At 44.7% G+C, this 24090-nt stretch overlaps 1 protein-coding gene across 2 annotated transcripts in view; it reads left to right on the top strand.

Annotated features, from left to right (window-relative positions):
* GABRG3 (gamma-aminobutyric acid type A receptor subunit gamma3) overlaps positions 1-24090 on the top strand; it is a 449853-nt gene that overhangs the window by 146724 nt on the left and 279039 nt on the right. The window lies entirely within an intron of this gene.

The following is a 24090-nucleotide window of genomic DNA, read 5'->3' as shown; positions in this document are numbered from 1 at the left end:
CTGTGCTATTGCTCCAGTCCCATATTTTTAGTTTTGAAGCATGTGATTTGAATGTGGTCCAGTGTTTTGATTTTTTTTTATATTTTTGACACTGTTTTACAATATCAAAGCAATATTGTCCAGTGTTACACCTGCCACTCCCCAGAGAATCTACTTACATCTACCCTGGTCTCCCAAGTTCCCCTCTCCATAGCCACCATGTTCTGAAGACCAGGTCTTAGGTTTGATTGTCTTTCCTGTTTGTCATTCCCATACTGTATTTCTCCACATACCACATACGAGAGACTTCATGCTGTGTCTGTCCCTCTCCTCTGACTAACTTCGCTCAGCATGAGACTCTCCAGATCCATGCAGGGAGTGCTAAACTGCCTGATTTTTTTTTCCTTCTTTGTCACTGTGTTTCTTCATCTGTTCTGCGACACTGGGGCTGTTTACAGATCTTGGTTTTAATTGCATTCCACTTAGAAATTGGAGTGTTTTAGCATTCACCATTAGGTCTGTGATCTTCCCCAAGTGCAATTTTGCCTAAAGTATAAGGAAAGAGTCAAAAATCACTTCCCCCTCACCATCCTGATCCCAGTTCCTATAGTCCACCTCATGGACAGTCCATCTTAGAGAGTGGACAGAATCCTATGGAGCAGGAAGGGGCTACTTGCTGTCCATATATTGTTGTTTCTGTAAACTAACGTGAGCCCTGCTAGAGATACCATTAAGGTGTGTTGATGTTTTGCCATTTACATGATTCCAGGGTCTCCAAGAAGTAACATACATGCAAGCAGAAATGATCTTTATGCCTTTTGAAGTTAGTTTATAAAATGGAAGAAAACATTGCACCATAAAATTAATAACCTGGTTCTCTAAGACCCCTGAAGGTTCCCTAGGTCTATGATTATTCATATTCACTCCTTCACTGGCTCCAAAATATCTGTGCTCTCCTGGGGAGCCTCGATTGTGTTCACAGCAGGGAGGAGAACCAGCTGAGACCTCCTTCGAACACACATGCAAGGCAGCATTATTATTAGACTGTAAAAACCTAACCTAGTCACCCCTTCAGCCCAATTGATGCCAGCTATTTTACTCAGATGAAAAAGTGGGGTCCCAGGCAAGTTCTGAGAATTGCCGACAGTCTTCATGGCCGGTGGGACCTGCGGGAGATAGGGTCTGTGACCTTGGCTTCTCTGCTGCCTTTGATCCTCCCAGTCTGTCTGCCACATCCCATCCCAAGTCCCTTTCAGCTTCCTGAGAGACTTTAGACCTCTAAGTCCACCCAGCCACACTCTGCATCTCCTCTCTACTCCCACTGCTCCAGACCTGTGCTCAGAGACGTTTGCCTCTGCTTGGCAGTTATAAACCCTTGTTCTCTATCTCAGTCTCTGTTATTCCCCTCTCAAATCAAACTTCTGAACAGTTTGAGTTTTCCCAGCACTGTGGGAAATTCCCTGAGTACCAAGGGCCACTTCCTGTCACTTTCCTATATAGGTCTTTTCCCTCCCAGGAAGTAGATGTTCTGTTATAACAAGGACATTCTATTGCCATAGGATATTTCCTCGTGCAGTCCCTAGATATTTTTGGTGTATCTGCAGAGAGGATAGGAGACAGTGGTCTGTACTGGGTCCTCAGATAACTTGGGATCAAAGAAAATAGGTGTCTATTGTGGTCTTTTAAGAGTATTTCCCTTACATTAGAAAGTTTTCCGAGGAAAAGTAGGAAGGTGTTTGTTGAAATATGTATGCCTAATGAAATTCTAATTTACTCAACAGTATTTTCTCAGGGACATGAATACATTTCCACTTGATATGCCCTTCTCCCATTTCTATCGATAACTGAACTGAAATCAGACTCCACTTCTATAGGCAGCTACTGAGTTACAGGGTGAAGGAAGCAGGTGGACTGGGGAAGTTCCCTTGTCCACCCTTCCCCTGGCCAGTCCACTATTCATTGATATTTACTCATTCTCTCTCGAGCACCTTTATCAGACAGAAAAAGAATCCAGATGCTGAGTCAGCCCCTGGCTAGAAGCTCATCCCCCCCCCCACCCCCCCCACTGTGTGTATCCAGAGAAATTATCGTGCCTGGAGCAAGTCTGATTGCCATGTCTTCCACCTAGGAAAGAACTCTGTGCTCTCTCTTTCTGCTTTAATAAACCTGGGGAAATTACTTCACCCTCTCAACTTCTATGTTCTCTTGCGGATGCAAAAAGGAGCTAAATGAAATAATGTTCATCAAAGCAGAATGCTGGACCCTCATTAGCTCTCAATATGAATCAGGGTTGCATTAGTATAAATAATAAAGGGAACAGTGGGCATAATGTCCCTAGAAGAGTTGGCATGTCATAAACATTTACTAAGTGATGTTAGTCATCATCACTGTCATTTTTCCTCACTGTTCTGCTGTATACAATGTAAGGTATGCTTACTTTCTTCTCTGTGTCTCTGTCTCTCCCTCCCTCCCAGCCTCCCCCACCCTCTCTCATTGAGGGAGATGCACTCATAAATGCTGGGAGAACTACTAATAATTTATGCAGTTCTGGAGGTTTGGTGGTGGGCTGTTGGTGGTGGTACTGTTTGATCTACACAGACCACACACCGTGATTGGATGAATCCCATTTTCCAACAATCCAAATGATTCTCTCTCTCCCTCACTCCCTCTCTTCCTCCCCCCAAATCTAGTGATGGAGTCCATTTTAGTCCAGTCATGGGCTTCTCCAAGTTTTTCCAAACTGGGGACTGTGTCATGAGACTGGGAGAACTAAGATCCTGCATCTCAGCAGGTTTCCTCTTACCAACATGTATGTTGCAGAGCATCATTTATGTCAAGGTGATCACGGCATGTTGCTGGATAGGTCAGCTTCTCGTAAATTCTAAAGCTGGGATGCAGTCATTGCAGTCAAAGGCCTGGTTTCAATGCAAACAGGACCTTGGACTTTGGCAACAGAATTAAGGGGCAAAGGGGGAGCAGTGGGGTGGCATGGGCGGAGGAAGACTAGAAAGAGCAAAAGGACACAAGTGGCAGAGGGGCCCTCCATGGTGATTCAGTAACTTTGTCCACCAGAAGCATGGACAGGAGCAAGGCTTACCAGGTTACAACAAAGTACTGAAATAAATGTCATCCAGGCAACCATACTTTTATGTTAATTTCGTACCATTTTTAAGTTTGAAACAATTAGGACAAGATACTCAGATAAAGAATTATTGGGAAAATGTGTCAATCATTTTGAAATAATAGTCAGAAACTGCAAGACAGAGTAGACTCTTGGGGTGACCCCTCCCCTACTCCCCTCTGATAATTGAGTCTTCCATAACTGCCATCCTGTCCCAACCAGACATTGGAATTGGTGCAGCCGTGGGCGTGCTCAGTGCCATTTTGTCACAGGCATATGCTTTGTAACCATCAACTTCATAAGGACACTGAACCCTCCCATCACAAGGATCCCTTCTTGCCACCTCCCCTTTATCGTCATCCACATTTCCTTAACCTTTAGCAACCTCTAGTCTGTATTTTGTGTATTTTTCTTCCTCTTGAGAATGTTATTTAAACTGAGCCATAGAGACTTTATCCCCTTGAGACTGGCTTTTTCTCCCTCCCCCGCCCCCCACTAGCCTCAAGAACCATCCAACTTGTATGCTGGATCAATAGTTAATTCCATTTTGTTGCTGAGTAATATTCCACAGCAGGATGAGCCACTCACCCAGAGGAACTTTGGATGTCTCTAACTTTTGTCTATTAGACCAATAAAGCAACTCCAAATAACATGTCAGGAAATATCATAGACTGAGAATGCCTACACATGGAAATGCATTTCTCTTGGATCTCAAGGCCATAGGACTGAGGTCAAAGAGCTGGTGGGTTGGTTGGTGGTGGTGGTGACACTTCTCTGGCTGACTTGTAGACAATTTGTACTGAACATATCGTCTCTTAGTGTGTGTGTGTGTGTGTGTGAGAGAGAGAGAGAGAGAGAGAGAGAGAGAGAGAGAGAGAGAGAGAGAGAGAAAGAGAAAGTGAGGGAGGGAGGGAAGGAGGAAGGGAGGGAATATGGGAAGGAGGGAGGAAGGAGCGAAGGGAGACCATGCATCTACATTGCCTCTATCTTTTCTGATAAAGACACCAGTCCTCTTGGATGTGACCCCCCAATGACCTCATTTAACCATAGTTAGCTCCTTAAGGGATCTAGTGTCAAATATAATCATCGTGGAAGTTGAAGGTACACCCTAAGAATTGAGGAGGGTATAATTTAGTCCTTAACAATTAGTGTGCTGGGTTTTAGTGATAAGAAATTTTCATTTCTGGATTATGACTGTTAAATTATATGGAAATATATGTTCAGTTTGTTTTACTGTTTAAGTAAGTGCCACCTTTACCTCCAGAATAAGTGGAATTTTGTGCATGCCCACCTGCAATGCATATAAAATGAAGCTTCCCCACATCCTCTCCAGCATTTGCCACTATATTTTTGTTGAAACTATTTTAATTGGTGTCAAAAGAGGCTCAGTGAAGTCTTAATTGGCATTTTCCTGACAGTGTGTGGTATTGAGTGTCGATTCTGGCCCTTCTTTGCCAGCTAAGCAGCTTTAGGGTTGAAAAGTCTTTCCCTGTCCTTTTGTTGATTTTCTCATTGAATTTTCCTCGGTGTGAACCTGAAGGGTGCAAACACCCAGCCATTTGCTCTTTGGAAGAATGAGTACAGCATCTGGAAGTTTCTGTTCTCTGCTCTGCCATTTCTTTAGGAAAGCTGTTAGCCTCCGGGCCCAAAGCATCAGTGCATCAACACACACAGGATGCCTACTGCTCCCTGGTCCATCTATCCGTCACAGAAACTAAAGGCCAGCCTCTCAGAGCACACAGAGGATGTTCTGGTCTTCTGCTAACTTGACTTCTGAAACTTGAATCAAGGGAAAAAGAGAATCAGTGTCAACGTGCTTTGAAACCAGAAGTCAGTGCCGGAACCAGATTCCAAGCGTCCTTTTGAGACTTGGCAGGAAGTGGCCCACATACTAAGTCATATCTTCCTGCTTGTGAGTAACCTGTGAGTCATTGTCTTAGGAAGACACTGACTTAAAAATCCATCATTGATGGCCGTATTGTTTGGGAAAGCAATCTTCAATCTCACCCACACACAGTAGTAGGAATAATGCAGTAATACTTCCCAGACAGCATTCAAATTTTATCATTCTTTTGTATCTTTGCAACACTCTTTCATAGCCGTCTATGAAGTGTTATATAAAAGTGAGTTCAATGACTGATAGTATAGAAGCATATTTATATGACATAATTTTCATTTGCTTCTTCCCTTTCATCCTATTCATCTTTTTTAAAAAAAATTATGTTATAAGGACACCTTTATTTATCAAGTTCATAGTGATATGTTTCATACCGTAAATGTAGAAATAGATTCTTAATTGTTTGGTTTTGTGTTTCCACTTGACCCTCCAGTAATTTTTGAGTCCCTGGGATAGAATCTACTGACGGTTTCAAGAATGTTCTAACGTCTTGCTTTCTATGGAAGAAGCCCATCTTTTTTACAAAAACCGAGAGGAGTATTTTTTGTTTGTCTTTGTTTGGGGGCCAATCTGGAATGCTCAGGGCTTACTCCTGGCACTGCACTCAGAAAATACCCCTGGTGGGGCTCAGGGGAACATACTGGATACTGGGAATCGAACTGGGTTGACTGTGTGCAAGGCAAATGCCCTACCTGCTGTACTATCACTGCAGCCCGCAAAAGCCACAGAAATCTTCTATCTTTAATATCTCAGACTGAACAAAATACAAGCATTAAGATTAACAAGTAAAGGCTTCTGTGGAAATTGAAAGTGAAAGGATTAACAAATAGAGCAAATGCTAACTCGAGAAAGTGAAACATCCCTGGTACTTTCACAGAAAACTGACTCTAAGACTCAAAAAGGTGAGACTTCATCATGATTTTAGCTCTTTGGTTTCTTCTCTGCTCCTGTCATCTAGCTAGTAGCTGTATGTTTATTGGGTATGTTAGAAATCTATTATTCTTTCCTCCCTCCCCCCGCCCTCCCAGATCCTAGCAGTTTTTAAGACACCTATCACCTTGGCTTTTGGAGACTTTTGACTATGTATTTCACATAGCAACTCTGGGGTTGTTTTTCAGCTTTTCCCTACTTTGTTTTCCCAAGTACTTCATCTGAACCAGCAACCAGTGTATTTTTCCCTGACAAATTTGCCTGAGAGTTGAATTGGATATTCGAAATTTAAAAGTCTGGGTTTTTTTCTTTGAAATTGCCTTTAAGTGCACCGAAAACACTACCTGTATACAAGGTAACTGTGTAAATGTGTGTCGTGTTGATTGATTGCTTTTCTATGTGCTCAGCAGTTTTTCTCTGCAAGTTGCTTAGAAGTTTCCTTTCTCATCCATTCAGACTTCATCCTTGAGCAGAGGCAGGAGATTATAACTCACTGAACCATTCTCTGCCACTGTAGCTCAAGGCGAGGAAAGGCTTGTGACCCCTACCTGTTTTTCTCAGTTCTGGGGATGAAGGATGCTTGGTGTGTTGGTGATCAACTCTAAAAGCCAGTCCAAACAGCACCTTTAGCCCTTACTTGTAGAGTCTGGTCTCAAGAACAAAATGGACATAGAGGCTGAACCAGGGGGTGAGCTAGTGTCGCCGTCCCTGAGCAGGGCAGGCTGTGACTGCAGGGCCATACCTAGTCAGGGAGGATCTTCAGGGGATGGAAGTCAATGGTGTCTCTCTGAGCTGCTGGGCGCACACTTTCACAGCCCACATTGTCTAAACTAAACTAGATATTAAAGTCATGGCAATCTCTTATGCTGTTCTCCTCTGGTGCACACTTGCAGCCCCAATTGTCCATACTAAATTTGTTTCCTCCAGGGGCCTCTGACGCTTTCCTATACAGGTGCGTGACCTGTACTGCCTCCCAGGTGGGTTCGGTTAGTCTCAGAGCTGAGGTCCAGTGAGAGATGAGCACATGTTTTCATCTGGCTTTGCTAACTGCCACTCAATCCCAGTGCCCACGCCACTATGGACAGCCCTCTCACCCCCCAGGCTTTGTCCATCCCAAGGTTCCAAGTCCTTTCTGATTTACAGTTCTTTCCCAGTAAATGAAGCCAGTAGGGTGCTGGTTTAGTCGAACTATTGAAAACATTTCTTTTGTTGGTTTTCGGAGGCACACTCCATAGTCCTTGGAGACCTTCCATGCCCAGGGGTTGGTCCTAAGGGTAGTCGGGGCAGTCTGTGGTGCCATGGGTCAAACCGAGGCTCTTGTGTGCAAGGCATATGCTCAGCCTATTGTGTCCTCTCTCTCTGGTCCCTGAAACCTAACAATTTGTGATGTGAAATTTTTATCATTAAAATTTGGGGGCTGGAACCCTAGTACTTTGCATGTGACTGGCCTGATTCTATCCCTGGCACCACATATGATCCAAAGCTACCCAGGAATGATTACTGAGCCAGGAGTAAGCCCCAAGTACCACCACATGTAAATTCCACCCCCAAAGTTTTTATTTCAAATTTGAATTTAAGTATTCAATTAATAAAGCACTCTAGCACTGTCGTCCCATTGTTCATTGATTTGCTTGAGCGGGCACCAGTAACGTCTCCATAGTGAGACTTGTTGTCACTGTTTTTGGCATTTCGAATACGCCACAGAGAGCTTGCCAGGCTATGCCATGTGGGTAGGATACTCTCGGTAGCAGGGTGGGCTCTCCGAGAGGGAGGGAGGAATCGAAGCCAGGTCAGTCACGTGCAAGGCAAACACCCTACCCACTGTGCTATTGCTCCAGCCCCAATTAACAAAACTCATTATAATTAAAATTTTCAGTTTAAACACTTATTATAAAATATTTATAACTTATAGTCTAAAAGTTTCAACTGTCCTGCTTAGGCCAGGAAGAAGTTACATAGCAGGATCATCCTCCCCTATAAACACTCTATGGGATTTGAGAAAATCTATAACTGTTGCTTTGAGTGTCGACATGGGAGCTCACGGCTAAGCATTCGGCAATAAGGAAGGCACATGAGGCCTTCCTGTTCCCATTATGACTAATATTATTACCAGTAATATTCCTATTACTGATGTTACTATACACGAATATGCCTATTACTGCTCACTGGAACAGTCCTTCTAGTCCCAGGGGTGGGGAGCTTGGTTTACTGAGCCAGAAAACAGTGGTCAGAGTTTTCGGCAGCTGCAGAACTAGAAGATGCAGGGTAGAGCATCAGAGGAGAAAAACAGTGCAGAAAGGGGGCTGGGAAACAGTTACAGGGGCAGTCTGGCTTTCTCCCAATCCCTTAGTCCCTGTAGCCTTCTCTGTCTGTTTGGGGTGGAACCTCCTGCTCTGGGAGGCTGGGGCTGAGTGGAACTAGACTAGTGGTCCTCTGAGGGTCAGACCTGTGTATTCCTACAGCCAGGTCTTTGTGGGGCTTCAGCGGAATCTGCTGAAAAATTCAGCAATCATGGATTCAAAGCCAGAGCACTCGGCAGATTCCACTGAACATCCACTAAGGCCAGGTTTCAGGATTACGCAGGCCTGATGCTTGGAGGATGATGAGTCTACCCTACCTTGAAAAAAGTTAACCGCAATCTTCAAAAGGATCAGGCTGTTCTAGAAATTAATGAGCCTTAAAATTGCCAAGTATAGACACTGAATTGCATGGCCCTCACACTGTCGGCTACACTGTGAAAACACGACTGTGTGCAGAGAAGTAGGAATTTGTGGCTGTATCAGGGAAGAATGTGGGCCCTGTGGAAGAGACCCAGAAATAACAGGAATGGTGGAAATATGAGAGAGGGCCATGGGCTGAACTTTCAGGAACAGTGTGAAGAATTCAAAGAAAATGTAAGCATAGTAAAAGAAGACATGGGAGGTCCCCGTATGAGGTAGAAGATAGTGTGTATCATTGTCAAATCAGTCTGTATGTATGTTTGTATTGTAGTGACTATAAAGGTGGAACTTCAGAAAGGCAGATGCTCAGAGAATGAACAGAAACCTGTGGGACAATGGGTGGTCTAGAATTTCCTAAGAACAGTCTCATGCACATGGGGGAGAGAGAGAATGGGAGACGGTATTTGAGGAACTAATGACTAATTCCAAAACTTGATGGACAGTATCAATTCACAAGACAAAGAAACTTAGTCAACCCTAAGAAAAACTTCAGTATAGGAATTCAAACCTCTAATGCTGAAACAGAAAAAGCAGAACAAACAAAGATCAGAAAAGCAACCAGAGGGAAAAGTGAGACAGGAGAATGTTGATGCAGTAGTTCACTTGTCATCTAGAGGAATGCAAACCAGAGAACAGTGAGACAGCAACTTAAGTACTGATCATGAGAGAGGAGAGAGGGAGAGGGAGAGGGAGCATGAGAGAGAGAGAGGAAGAGGGAGAGGAAGAGGGTGAGGGAGAAGCTCACCAAGAAAGAAACAAAGAAATTTCTTCAACTGAAGAAAAAATTCTAGCAAATGAAAACTGGGTTATTGACAGACTAAAGATGCATATAAATATTAAATGTCAACAGATTTCAAAGACCTTTTCATTTAAAAAATTTTTAAGAGACCATGACCATTAAAACCACAAATAATAACAATAACTGAATGTATAACATATATAAGAATGACGTAATAATAGCTCAAAGGATAAGAGTCAGGGAAGTTAGAAAGATAGGCCCTTGTAAGTATGTTCTATGTCAATGATATGTTCATTTGTAGCAACCATTGGTAATTAAAAAATGCATACTGTAAATCATCGGAGATAGCACAAGGTGTGAAGGGGCACCCACCTTGCAAGCACTCACCCCTGCTTCCATCTCTATTGCGACATAGAACCATGAGCACTGCTGGATCTGGTCCTGGTGGTCCCCAGCACCATGGGGCCAGAGCAGCACCTGATCCCTCTGCTGCCCTCACATAGAACCTCTGTTGGCTCAATCATCAGGAGTGACCCCTAAGCACTGCTTTGGAGGACCCGCTCCCTTATAAAAGCATAATGGGAAAATATGCTTTGAAATATTTTTCAAATATTTCATAACACCCCTTTGAAATAACATACAATGAAATACTGAAAAAACACATCACTGATACAGAATGAGAGAGAAAAGAAAAATGCAAGACTCAAAGGGCAGTTGGAAGTATAAAAATCTAAGAGTAAGATAAAGGACAAAGAGATCAATAATCACATCACATTAAAAAATAGACCAAATACACCACAATTAATCCAATCAATCCACTTTTCACTGGTTTTATTTGTGCTTTTATTATTTATTTATTTTATTTGTTGTGGTTATTTGGAGCCATGACAATGTGGGATCATGCAGAGACCACGACAAAAAAAAACGATGTCTGTGGGAAATAGGATTTTAGTTTCATTTTGTTGGCAATTTTTTTTCTTAGTTGTCCTAAATGAGTGTTGAAAATGGAAAGGCTGATGTTAAAAATGTGCCAATTATCAGTATATTATTTATGCATTCCACAAATAGAGTTTGAATCTCTCAACTCCAGCAATTTCCAAATTGCAAATATATAATTACTCCTTTCAAGTCTCTCCTTGCAGATTGGGCTTCTAGCTGACTCAGTCTTCTCATCAGAGCAGGAGATGGGAAAGTGGGGTCAGACTGGAGAAGAAGGGTTGGGACAGAGTCTCGGGTCCTGCAGGGCTGATTGTTGGGGTTCCCCCTGCAGCAGGCAGTCTGGGACAGGGCTTAATGTGAGAGCCGGCTCAGGAAGCTTTTCTCCTAAAACTCCCAACCCAACTTTGGGAATATTGACAAAGCCACAATCATTAAGAATTCATGCACTCAAATTAAGAAATAATTTATAACCTTGAGAACCTGCATCAAATCTTAAATCATGAAACTCCTTCATTTAACATATTTTAATACCACATGAAAATTATTTTTCATTCCCAAATTGTGGGGAGGGAGAGCGAGAGACAGAGAGAGAGAGGCAGAGAGAGAGAGACAGAGAGAGGCAGAGAGAGAGACTAGTACATCCCCTCTTACCACTTGGCACATTTCCTGTCTCCTTCTGGCTTGGGTTTCTGCATATTCTCACACCTACCTGGTTTCAGGTCATTCAGAATCTACATGTCTGGTGGTGCCAACCCAAGGCAGCCACTGCTGTGCTGAAAGCAGGGAGGAACCACAGGGCTAAGCTTAGTTTCCCAGGCACCCAGAGGAGAAAAATGAGAAAGGAAATTTCTGGTCTAGTGATGGAAGCCGGGCAGCCTGGAGAGGTGGCCTGGAGGAAGCTCCAGTCCTGCGGAATGCAGCCCTTCCTGCATCCTTGGGTTTGAGCCCGTGAGATTCCTCCAGAGATTCCTTCCTTCTCCCCAGTGACTTCCTGTCTATAGCTGTTGTTCCTCTGCGGACTGTTAAGGCTGCTTTCACACCACCCCTCAGGCTCTTTCCTCTCTGTAAACCTTTGACTCCGAAGTACACCCTGAGGCCTTAGGTTTTTGACTATGACTCATGCTCTGCATATTTACAGTGAACTCTTCTCGAATTCCCTCGAGTCACCTCCATGGGGTCCCCCTTGTTCTTCTCTAGCTCCACAGCTCAACTGGGCAGGCTTGGTCCTGATTATTGACCTCTGCATTGTCTCTTCATTTGGTTTGTATAGGCACTGGCACCTCCCAAATTCCATAAGAAGCTTTTCTGTCTTTACATTTTTGCAACTTTGAATCCCATCGGATAGCCAGTGTTCAGGAGGAAGCCTGGACCACTCTGCTGATTCTTCCCTCATATTGCAGAGATAAAACCTGTCTTTTTTTTTTCAATGGATTTTGAGTTTTTAGAACTTTCTGTGGCTCAGACCTAGGAAGCACACAGAACTTTAAGAAAACAATATGCACTTACCAAGGTGTAGTAATGGTATACCCCTTGAATCATACAGTTTCCCCAGTACTGGTATAATGTGCTCTTCCTCTGTCATCTTGTGGCAATCTACTGCAATAAATCTAATCTGTTTGACATCTTTGACCTCCATCACAAAGAATGAGATAGACACTGGGACTTGTCCAGGATACAAGCCGGCCTTCATAGCCCCTAACAAGAGGATTAGCTGGCAATTTATCCAACACAAATTTTACTCCGCCAGCCTGGCTCTGGACACATGAGCCATTGTCTGTGTTTACAGGCATATTAAGGGCACTTAGCAGGTACATGAAGGCTTAACTGGTCCATCAGGAATGAATAGGTACATTAGAAAGAAAGACCGGTATATTTATAAGCTGTGGCCATAGTGTGAGAAGCAATCAGCCAGTATCTCCCACGTATAGCTTTGAAGTCAGGGTAATCTCCTAGCCTGCTCGGGTGCTGTCTAAACTATTATAGGATAATATTGGTTTCATAACCTCAGGTAGTTTAGGTTTCTGGGTTGTTGCCATCACAGTACTCCCATTCCTCAGTGTTTATTTGTAACTTCTTTCCTTGTGCTCTGTTGACTTGTAAATATTGTTTTTCTCATCTCCCTAAGTCCTTTGCATAGTTTATTCAGAGCAAAGTCCTTTTTGTATGGACACAAGAAGACAGTAAATGCTATGCTTTTCTGACATGACTCTCAGTGATATTTTTCTCCTGGGCATCTGTTCTCTCGACCTAAGCCTCAGCTCCCCTTACTTCCTAGTGCGCTCTTAAAGCAAGGTCCTGACAAGGGACTGGCTGGAACCAGGGCAAGTGGTAAGCTATGTGCTGCCCTAGCATCGAGATGGGCCTGACCAATGTGCCTATGCTTAACTATAAGTTAAGAGCTTGGTCATGGACAAATGCTGTTGTGATCCAAAAAGTAATAAATAGATTCGGACCCTGCTAGGGTTAGAAATGATTAATCTGGCCTGAGCTCTGTAGTCTGAGTCTGTGGCAAGATGTTCCCAGAAGAATTGCTCTACAAGCCTCAATGTATCTCTTACTGTATCCATGCAAAATAACTAGTATTAAGATGTTGATATTTATTGGACTAAAGAACGAAGAAAAACACCTTAGGAGGTATTTTGTCCTTGGACAGTCAGGAAGGGCTTTGGAATACCCCTAGATGATGTTTCCGTCCTTGAACCACCTGGCAATCATGAAGGGCTTTCTTATGTTGATTTGGCTACCAGACTGGGTGCAGTGTCAGCCAAGTGTGCTGCGGAGTTGGAGAGACTGAAGAGTTGGAGAGATGAGAGAGAGAGCTGGGTGGAAAGGTGGACCACGGAGAGACTAGCAAGGGGGACAGAGAGAGAAGAATGTAGAAGAAGAATACAGGAGCAGGCATGTGGAGAGAGAGAGCCCAGGCTGCGAGGTGGAGCATGGAGAGATGAGCAGGAGAGACAGGAGGAGACAGGAACGAGGGGAGTGTGAGACTAGAATGGGAGGCTCAGAGAGACTGAGGCAGGCGCATGGGGTGAATGGAATAAACATCATCTGATCAATCAACCAGCTTGGCCCTTGTTTTATCCACCATCTGCCCCATGACCCAGGCTGCCCCAGCTGGGTGAGCAGCCCAGAGTTCCCCAGAACCCAGGCAGATAGGAGAAGAGCCATTGGGGCCTCCCCCTGGCTGCCCCCAGAGTTTTATACAAACTATTATTCACTTGATCACTTGGCATCCCATTACTCATCAATTTGCTCAAGCAGGCGCCAGTAATGTCTCCATTCATCCCTGTCATGTGCTAGTGTAGCTCAATGGCATCTGCTCGCTCCAGGAACACGAAGAGCCTCAAACTGTTCAGGATCTTGATGAAGAAGTCTGACCATCTTGTAGGTGGGCGGCCACACATTCTTTTGATATCCCATGGAATCCAGTCGGTAATGGCTCTAGTCCAGCAGTTGTCTTCAAATTGCATTAGGTGTCCAGTCCACCTGATTTTCAACACCTTGGTGAACAAGACAACATCCCTGATTCTTGATCATTGATGGAGGTCAAACTCCGAATTCCTTCTCTCACTTGAGTGAAGCGTGATACTTCAAGCATAGCTCTTTTGATTCCTCTTTGGGTGACCCGAATAGCATTCTCATCACTATTTTCATCTCAACACATGTACACTGGCATCGGAAGCAACCTAAACTACTACTACTACTACTACTACTACTACTACTACTACTACTACTACTATTATTATTGTTGTTTTATTGAATCTCTGTGAAAAACACAGTTACAGAGTTGTTTATGATTGGGATTTCAGTCCTATAGTATTCCAACTCATTGTCTGAACTAGATATTGCAGTCATGGTAATTCCTTATGCTCTTCTATCCAGGGGGACATTTGCAATCCTCATTGTCTAAGCTGAACCTGTTTCTTGCAGCCTTGGAGTTATTATAGAGGGATCTGTTTCCCCAGGTCTGGGAGCTGCTTCACCGCACCTCCCTCCCCGGGACAGATGTCTCATCTCTCAGCCCTGTGCCCTATTGGAGCCTCCTTTACTTTCTTTGGCATCTGTGCCATCAGGGTTGCCCAGGGCTGCCCCCTCCCAGTGACAATTTCTGCATCTCCAGGGGGCTTCGCTTCTGTCTTCACCTGCCCCTGGTTTCCATCAGTGCCCCACAAATTCTCATAAGAGCTTCCTGTGACCCCCGGCAACATTCACCTCCCACCTAGATCCTCCTTGCTGGGATCACAGAAGAAAGGGGGTGACCCCCTCCCAGGATTTGGGGCCCTTTGTCCTCTGACACCTGTTTGTCACTAAAGATGCAGCCTATGGTTTTTCCATGTCATCTCATTCATTGATGTGGCTGCAGCAGGAACTGGGGGATTCAGTCCAGTACAAGAACCCTGATTCCCCACGCTTGGTAATCAGCCTGCAATTCCACATTAATTCCACCAGCTTCCTGCAGGGTCGATCACAGCAGAGAAGGGGAAACAAAGCAAAGGTTGGACAGACGCTGAAGGCACGCTGAGTGGGTCCAATCCCTCAGCCCTGCCTTCCAGAAGGAACAGGAGACCTTTGTGCTAAAAATAGAGTAGTCACTGCATTCAGCATGTCCAGATTACCTCTCTCTGCTGGTTTCAGAGAGAGGGAAGTATTCTTCTTTGCTCTGAACACACTGCTGAATCATGTTCCTGGCCCCCCAAACAGCTCAGTGGTCAGCCCTGCCTGTCAGCATAAAAGTGGTACTGAGCACAATGCTGGTGAGTGAGTGGCGAACTAAAAGACTGATGCTAGAGTATTGCAGAGCAAGAACACATTCTGGCCCCTGCATCTGGCTCAGTATTAGGAATTCTGGGCTGATTTGTTCACCTCAGTGCTGGCTCCTGGTTTCAAACGTAATAGACCAATGTTTAATAATGATACGTCATCAAAGGAAAAGCCAGGGATGCCTTGTTCTGAAGGAACATCACATACCGCGGAAGCTGGGCGGGTGGTCATGCCTCTCCCCCACCCACACCCCAGAATTCTGCAGCTTCACAAAGAAGGTGACATTGACCCCAGTGCCCCAGCTGATGAAGTGGTTAGGAAGACAGGAGTGTTGCTTCAGGATGTGCCTGAGCTCTGATCTCAGAGTGAGGATGCTGGTGAATCTTTGCAATGGACGTATTAGGACCTACTCGCTTTGGGAATGGGAAAAAGTCAAAGTGGATCTTCATGTGACGAATAAGTCTTTTGTTACCTCAAGCATTTCTGGTGTTAAAAGCGACATAAAGCACCCCAGAGAAGGACCAGGGCCAGGGGTAGAGGTGCATGCCCTGCATGTGGCCGGTCTGATACTATTTCCAGCACCTCTGCCCTCCCAGCATCGTCAGGTGTATCCTTGGGCCCCAGAGCACTTCCAGGGGGTTCCTAGGCACCAAGTGGCATTGCACCTTGGGAACTTGCATGGGACTGCCTGGTTGACCGAGCATCACTGGGGGTAACTCCTGGGCACCTGAGCACTGCTTGCGTGCCTCTTCCCAAACCCAAAGGATAAACTGAGGAACATTAACATCCATCTTAACGGAGCAGTAGGAAACCAAAGTGGTTGGGAGCTTATCACCCAGATAAGTAGCAAGGATCATGGCTTTCCCGGGTAAGATGTGGCAATGAAGTGGGCAGCCATGGATTGGCTATGGCTCCAGTATTCTCACTTCCCATTGCCTATTTGTGATGGTTCTTCTGAATTTTGGTTCTGTGATACCAGTGCCCTTTACAGTTTGAGGTTCTCTTTGCTCTTTTGTTTGCTTATTGGCCACCTAGTACCTCCCCCTGTCTGCTTGTTGCCTCCTTGTCACTTTAATATGAGCAGTCAGTGGCATTGGCCCAGAAAGTAGGGAAGAATCTTCAGAAAGGGGCACATGGGCCAAGGAACCTGCATCGGAGCCTCCATTTTCCACTGGGAGGAGAAAGAGCTAAGGAAGTGCAGAGAGGGGTGCGTGGAACACAGTGCCTGGTTTTGAAGGAAGTGGTAACAAACGAGGTGGCAGTGGCTAGAATGTGGTTCTTGACTTGCTGGACATTGTGTGAAAGGGGTTGGTTCGTTTTGCTTGGGTGTCACCAGCTTTGGTGTGTCTCTTTCTGTGGTTTATTAGAGGTGGTGCATGCCTCTACTGCTCCAACATGCATTTTGATCTCTTTAAAACTTTATGGGACTTGGGTCAGGAAGTAAGGCATTTGCCTTGTAGGCATCTGACTCTGGTTCAGTATCTGGCACCAAATATGGTCCCACAAGCACCACCAGAGGTCATTCCTAATAATGGAGCAGGAAATGTTCCCGAGTGCCACCAAGTATGCCCCCAGCCTACATTGCCCCCAAGATAAAATAAAAAACAAAATTTTGCAGGATTGCCAAACATAAACCAAAGGAAATGATGTTTGGTGTCTCACATATACTCTGAAAGTATTATTGACTCGCCTCGTAGTTGCTTTTGATGAAAAAACCAACAAAACAAAACAAACAAAAAAAGGCAATACTGTTGTCTAGAAGTCAGAAATTATGAAATTTCTTTTCAGAAATTCAAATCAGTGCTAGAATTAGAAATCTTTCATCTTTTTCATTCCAGCACCAAGACTCACCAGTCAAAAACATGTCCAGTTTCACAATCTAGAGGTGCAGTTGTTGGCTAAGAAACTGTAGATTGGGGGAAGAAAGGGGCCGGAGTTGATAGTATAGGACTTTGCCTTGCACACAGCAGACCCAAGTTCGATTCCCAGCATCCCATATGTTCCCCCCAAGGACCCCTAGGAGTAATTCTTGAGTGCAGGGCCAGGAATAATCCCTGAGCATCGCTGACCCCTGTTCTATTTCTTGCTCCTTCTTTTTTTAAAAATTATGTATAAACTATTGTCAATATTCCCCTTAAGAGTAGTTTGTAGGAGTGTCCTAATCATAATCCTTCTGCACACATTTCAAGCAAAAGAAGTTGGGCGTTCACAGTTTTGTCACTAATGGGACCTTCAGCTTCATAATAGTGTGTTTTAGGTCTGCTAGTTTCTTTGCATGACAAGTTTTTGTGAGATGAAATCCTTCTGGCTCGAAGCTGGGTCTGACGTTAAGAAATGCATCCTTTTCCAACTGCTAGGTAGAATGAAAACTTTAAGCAAACACTACCTAAGTGAACAGTTTCCAGTTTCAGAATCCACCCTTTTCTAGAATACAGAGATGCATTGCGCCCTAGGGTTCCGTTGCCTGCCAGAGACTCATTGATGTGTGTCTTCAGATGTTTCATTTGATGCCTTATTCAAGGCCATCTGTTCTTTATTTTATCGTGGTGTGAATTTCCAGCTGAAGATGGAGCCCAGAAATGGCACTGGGTGTTTTGAAAAAGAAACAATGCAAAGATTTAAGTTAGGGGAGGGGAAAGATTCCATCTTCAGCCTGTATGTGCCTCAAAACTGCTCCTCTATTTTTATTCCCTGCAACCAAATTGTTCTCTCAGTTCACAGCAAGTTCACCAGCTCCTAGATAGAAAGAAAATTGCTCTGTGGTCAGCTCTTCTGTTTGGCTTTGCATTCCGCCCACTGGCCCCTGCTGTCGTGTGTGCACGGCCTGGCCCAATGTTCATGATTCTAAATTCTCCAGAAAACTCACAAGTTCCTAGACGTGGTGTTCACTTCTCAGAATTACCCAGGGGTGTATTGAACAACCTCTGGGACCCATAGCGGGAAACCTTGAACACACATTTTCTGAAGTATCTAAGTAACTTGGGAGCCATTTGTTTCAAAAACCACATCGATTCAAACACTTCCCAGGCCGCTGAAAATAGATGGGAGAATGGTTGAGTTGTAAGGACAGGGAAAGACCAGGAAAAACTAAAATCCTTACTGATAAAGTCAGTTGCTTTTTGGTTAGTGCATTCCCAGGAAAGCAGGTGACTCATCTTATATACCATCACCTTTTTTTTATATACTTGCCCCCCACTCCCCCTAGTGACCCTCTACTTTCTGCTTGAGGCCTGGCCACGTGATCATAAGTGGTGCTGGGAATCAAATTTGGGTCAGCCGTGTGGAAGGCAAGAGCCTTAACCTCTGTACTAGGGCTCTGCTGCCCTTATGCGTTGTTTAAGAGCATGTGCCCAAGAGTCTGGGTCCATCTGCTGAAAGCTGGCAAAGGTCCAGTAGTTTTGAGGCCATGGCTCCCACTCCCGCCCCATATAGTGGAGGCTGTCCACCCATGGGCTGATGCAGTGTAGTTGAAAGCATTGTCATAAGCAGGGCAGAGAACTGAGAGCCTGGTGGAGAGAGAAGTGTTTCCCGCCAGCGGGTGAGAATTCATGTGGGGGTCAAGTGGTCCTCTTAACCTTCCAGCTGTGCCAAGCTGGGTTTGCCACTGCCAGATTCAAGAGGTATCCTGATGGGGGCCAGGTACCACGCAGGCTCCGTGGCCTTATTTACATGCTGTGCACTTGATCAAAATGTGGATTCAGGCAGCTAAGTGGCAACAACCGTTCCAGCAAAGATACTGCCGTAGATTCTCGGTAGTAAGCCAGACACTGGGTGGCAGTAGACAGGTTGTGTTTAAGGGTCATTTATGTGGCCCAAGTGAGCCCAGTATGTCCCGCCAGTCCCAGAATGATGGGATTCAACTCTAGGAGATGTTCTAGATGCCTGTCTTAGCTTTGCCTCTCACAGCCAATGTTTCCTTTGATGCCAAACGGCAAATGCCATCTCCCCTCCCAGAGAGCGACCTCACACTAGGAATTCCTGCCATGGGCCAATCACTTCATGAACCAAGAACTTTCCTCCATGCCCCCTCTCAGAGTCCCAGAGCTGGACCCTCCTTCCATTGCCTGCATTCTGTTCCCAGAAGCTAAAGAAGGAGCTTCATTTCCTTTAATCTGCTGCAGGAGGCATTGACTTCTGTCTGTTTCCCAGAAAAGCTTTCTTGAACCAGTTCTTGGGTCAACAGGAAATGATCCTCAAGGTGGATTTGACCCCAGACTCTAGGCTATATCTACCACCCTCTACAGAATTCTCACAGAGAATCTTGGGATTTTGCCAGGAACTGAACCCGAGACCTCACATGCTCCCAGCAATTCCTCTACATCTCAGTCACATTCTGGTCCTCCATCAAAAAAGAATTTTTCACCCATATTGCCTCTACCCTTTGTCTCAGTACTGGACAGTGCAGCTCCCCAGAGCTCCAGCTCGTTCACTTCATGCAGCACAGAGAAGAGCATGTCCCACATGCTGTGCTGAGAGCCCAGCTGCCCCTCCATGTCCCTACAGTACTCCCTACTGACCTAAGGAGACGCAGAGGGAGAGATGAGCTAGCACAGAGCCCTCCTCTCTGCCTTGCCAGCTGCCTCGCTCATGGTATCTGCTACAAATGTCTGGAAGTGCTGGACTATGGACCTGGTAGTATCCGTGGTCAGACTCCTTCAGGGCGTGGCTTTTTCCCCTTAAAATGTGGACATGTCAGGAGGAAGGAAAAAGCAGAGTGGATACCACAGGGCTGGCTGACAGCTTGAGGCAAGACATCCCTGGGATATCAGTGCATGTGGTGCTGCATAGCTGGTGTGTGTGTGTGTGTGTGTGTGTTTGTGTGTGTGTGAGGGGGGGAGGGGAAGGCTTTGAGGAGAATGAGGATGCAAGGGGGAAGAACACCCCGTGTTTTGGAAGCTCACAGAAACTGGTCATGGCACGTGGTTCTCAGTTCATATGGTCAGTGCCTGTGGCTGGTGCCCATCTATACCATGTAGCTTCCATTCCACGGAGCCAGGCAGGGACCAGCACATCCACATGATCCATCCACATTATACCCAAGCTCTCCAGGGAGGCATGTAGGGGAGCTTTCTTTCTAGAATGTTCTTGCTATTTTTCATCTCAGAGACAATGCACAGAGCATGTAGATTGCTCTGTTGTTCATGAAAGGGGGATGATTGGAGTGGCTATGATGCTCCCCACACTGCCAAGAGCCCCCAGACTGGGCATCTGGGATTGTGGGGGCTGCTCCTAGCTCCCCTGCCTCTCTTGTGCCTCTGGATGTTGCCTGTGTCTGTGGGAGCATCTCTTGCAATCCCCTCTGTTTCTAAGCTTCTAGCAACCGGGAATTCACAAACAGGTCTTGAAAGAAATTAGATTTGGGCGATTTCTATTGATGGACGATCCAGCACAGGAGACTCATGAGGCATTTTTTCATGCTCCTGGTGATTGCTTGTCTCTCATGGCTGCTGCTGTGCTGACCTCATGGACACTCTTACAGACCTTTGCAGAGAGAAGCAGAGCCACGATTTACTATTTAACAACCTTGGGAAACTAGTGTAAAGGGGAGACATTTCCAGCGTAGCTAGAAAGCCATTGGCACCACTCTTGGGAATATATCCCAGAGAGGCAAAAATGTATAGTCGAAGTGACATCTGCACTTGTTTGTTCATTGCAGCCCTCTTTACAATAGCCAGAAACTGGAAGAAACCTGAATGCCCAAGAACAGATGACTGGTTAAAGAAACTTTGGTACATCCACACAATGGAGTACTATGTAGCTCTTAGAAAAGATGAAGTCATGAAATTTACATACAAGTGGTACAATATGGAAAGTATCATGCTAAGCGAAATGAGTCAGAAAGAGAGGGATAGACATAGAAAGATTGCATTCATCTGGGGGATATAAAGTAACAAAGTATGAGATTAATACCCAAGAATAGCTGAGATCAGCACCAGGAGGATTACTCCATTACTTAGAGGCCAGCCGGGTATCCTAGAGGAAAGGGCTATTCAGATAGAGAAGGGAGCACCAAATAAAGGATGTTTGGAGGATCCTCCCAGGAGGGGAGATGCATGTCGAAAGTAGACTATGGACTGAACATGTTTGCCACTCAATGCCTCTTTTGCAGACCACAACACCCAAAAGGAGAGAGAGAACACAGGGGATTGCCCTGCCACAGAGACGGGGGGATGGGGGGATGGGGGTGGGAGGGATATTATCCATGGTGGTGGACAATGGGCACTGGTGGAGGGATGGGTATCTGATCATTGTATAATTGAAACCAAAGCACAAAAAATTGTAAATCTACAACTTTAAAAAAAATAAAATAAAATAAAGGGAAAAAAAAAAAAAAAAAAAAAAGAAAGCCATTGGCGACGTTGGAACAAAGCTTGACTTAATGTAGCTAGGAAATGCACCATCCGCGAACACAGATTTCTTGCACTACAAGCAAACACACTCTGGAGTTTGAAACGCTCAATGATAGCCTTGTGTGTGTTCATGGAGCACTCATGCGCCTTTTTCCTCCAGGGCTGCATCTGTGGAACACAGATCCATTGAAAGCATGTTCACACCTATGCTAGAATGGTTTTCTGCTTCGAGTCCAGCATATGCTTTAAAGTGTGAACCGAGTTTTTTTTTTTTTTACCATCTAAGTCTGACTAAATATCTTCATTCAGCCTTCTGTACTGAGTGATAAAAATTAGACACCTCCCAATGCATCTGTCTGCTCAACTCCTGTCTCTTTCTCTGTTCTTCCTTTTGGGGCCTTCCTTTATGCCTGACTGCAGGATTTACTCTAGATTCATGATCAATTTCACTAATATCTATCTAGAGCTGTATCTGTCACTATGTGCCTGTGGTATTGAACTCCTGCTTGCAAAAACAGGAAAGTGAAGGCACTCACAGAGCTTGTGTATAAGTGGGGTCAGGGCAAAGCAGACAGGAGACTTGCCAGACTGTGACCCCATGTTCATTGATCACAGAGTGGCTTCAGTCCTCTGCCCGCCCAGACCCAGACCCTACCCCTCTTTCTCCTACAGGACGGTCCACATCTCACTTCCTCATGTGTGATTGATCTTGGCTAATGAACATTTGCTTCCGCAGAGCATCTTTATGTGCTCTGAGGGGCTGATATGTGCCTTTCATGGTGGGAATTCTTGAGCTCAGAATAGCTCTTTAATCTCAAATCTCCATTTTCTTTGACAAATGGAACAGGAGGCTAAGAGGCTGGCCCCAGAGAGGAAAAGAAAATTGGTTTATAAAGGGAAGTTTTTCTCCAGGTAATGCCAGGTCTGGAGAAAACAAAGCTATGTCACTCTGTACACTCAGGCAAGGCCCTCCAGAGAAAGGAAAGGAATCACAGATGCTCTGGCCAGTCGAGAGGACTTTGGGACTGAGCAGTGATATGAATATTGACACTGATCGGAAATTGAGGTTTCCACATTGTTCCAGGGGGTAAGCCCAGTCGTACTAGTCTTTCAATCAGTAGTACCTGAAATCTTAGCTCAGTTTCCTAGCTCATTCATACCCTTTAAACGAGCATCAAAGATTTTTGAAAATAGGGGTTCTGTTTACCAAATAGTAATTATATATCTGGGGAAAATATAACCAGGACCCTAATTATAGGATGAATATTTTTCAGGAAACATTTTTATACCAGTATTTTAATTTTTCTGTTTGCTTTTTTGTTTTTGGGGCCACACCCAGCAGTGCTTAGGGGTCAGTCTGTCTCTGTACTCAGTAATCACTCCTGGTAGTGCTTGGGGGACAATATGGGATGCCGGTAATCAAACCTGGTCAGCTGCATGCAAGGCAAGCACTCTAACCACTGTGCTATCGCTCCAGGACCCCAGCATTTTTCTTAAGATGCTGAATTTTTTGCATCACATAAAAATCCTCATATCTTCTTTTTAAAAATGTTATAAACTCTCTCTCACACACACTCAGACAAGAAATAGGGAGACAGTCCATGTCTGTGGATAGGAAGAGTATGCATTGTCACCATGTCAACTCTACCTTATTTGATCTATAGATTTAGTGCAATCCTACTCAAATTATCTGCAAGTTATTTTTTTAATATTGACAAGCCTACTCTAAAGTTTATAGGAAAATCAAAAGAACTACAATAATTTACATAATATCAAAGTTGAAGAATTTCTATATAGCACAGTAAATCAAGACAGTGGATAGAAGGGAACAGAACAGTGGAATTCAGAAACAGACCCACACGATTTCAACACCTGAGCTTTGAAAAAAACAAAGGCAATGCAAAAGAGCAAAGGCAATTTTTTCAAACCCTTGACAGGAACAATTGGGCATCCACATGCAAGAAAAAAATGAACTCTAGAGGTTTTACATCTTCCACAGAATGCAAAATGCTAAAATGCCCAGAGTATGCCATCAGAGAAGAACCTAGATTCTCTTGGATATAGTAGCGACTTTCTCAGTACAATACCTAAGTAAGGTACCATCTTTGAAAGAAAGAACCAATAAACCAGACTTTTGGGGGCAGAGATTTGGGGCCACACCCAGGAGTGCTCAGGGATTCTTCCTGGCTCTGCTCAGGGATCACTCTTGGTTGGGCTTAGAGGATCATATTCAGTGTTAGGGTTGAACCTGGGTTGGCAGCATGCCAGGCAAGTGCCATAACCTCAACATGATCATTCCAGCCCTAGACTTCTAAACTGTTCTTCAAAAAAAGACAATGTCAGGAGAAGGAGAAAACAAGTCAGACTGGCAGGAAATACTTTTAAAAGGAAGATATGACCATAGACTCAATGGGTCATCTTGCTCCTCCGGAAGGGAGGATGCTTCTGTCATCATTAATCCATCCATCAGCAGAAATCAACGAGGAGCAATTGTGTCTTTAAATCTGGCAATAATTTTGGGGGGCCACATCACCATCCTTTCAGTTGGATGAGCTTGGAATGTTCATCTTTCTCTTCCTTTGCATTCCTTTGTGTGGGTGGGTGGGCCACAGCCAGTGGTGCTCAGGGCTCTTTCTGGCTTAGGGACCATA

The sequence above is a fragment of the Sorex fumeus genome, unplaced genomic scaffold (genome assembly GCF_029834395.1).
Source record: "Sorex fumeus unplaced genomic scaffold, SorFum_2.1 ptg000051l, whole genome shotgun sequence".
NCBI classification, from domain to species: Eukaryota; Metazoa; Chordata; class Mammalia; order Eulipotyphla; family Soricidae; genus Sorex; species Sorex fumeus.
Note: the sequence above shows the minus strand (reverse complement) of the source record. Positions and strands in the feature narration are given on the sequence as shown.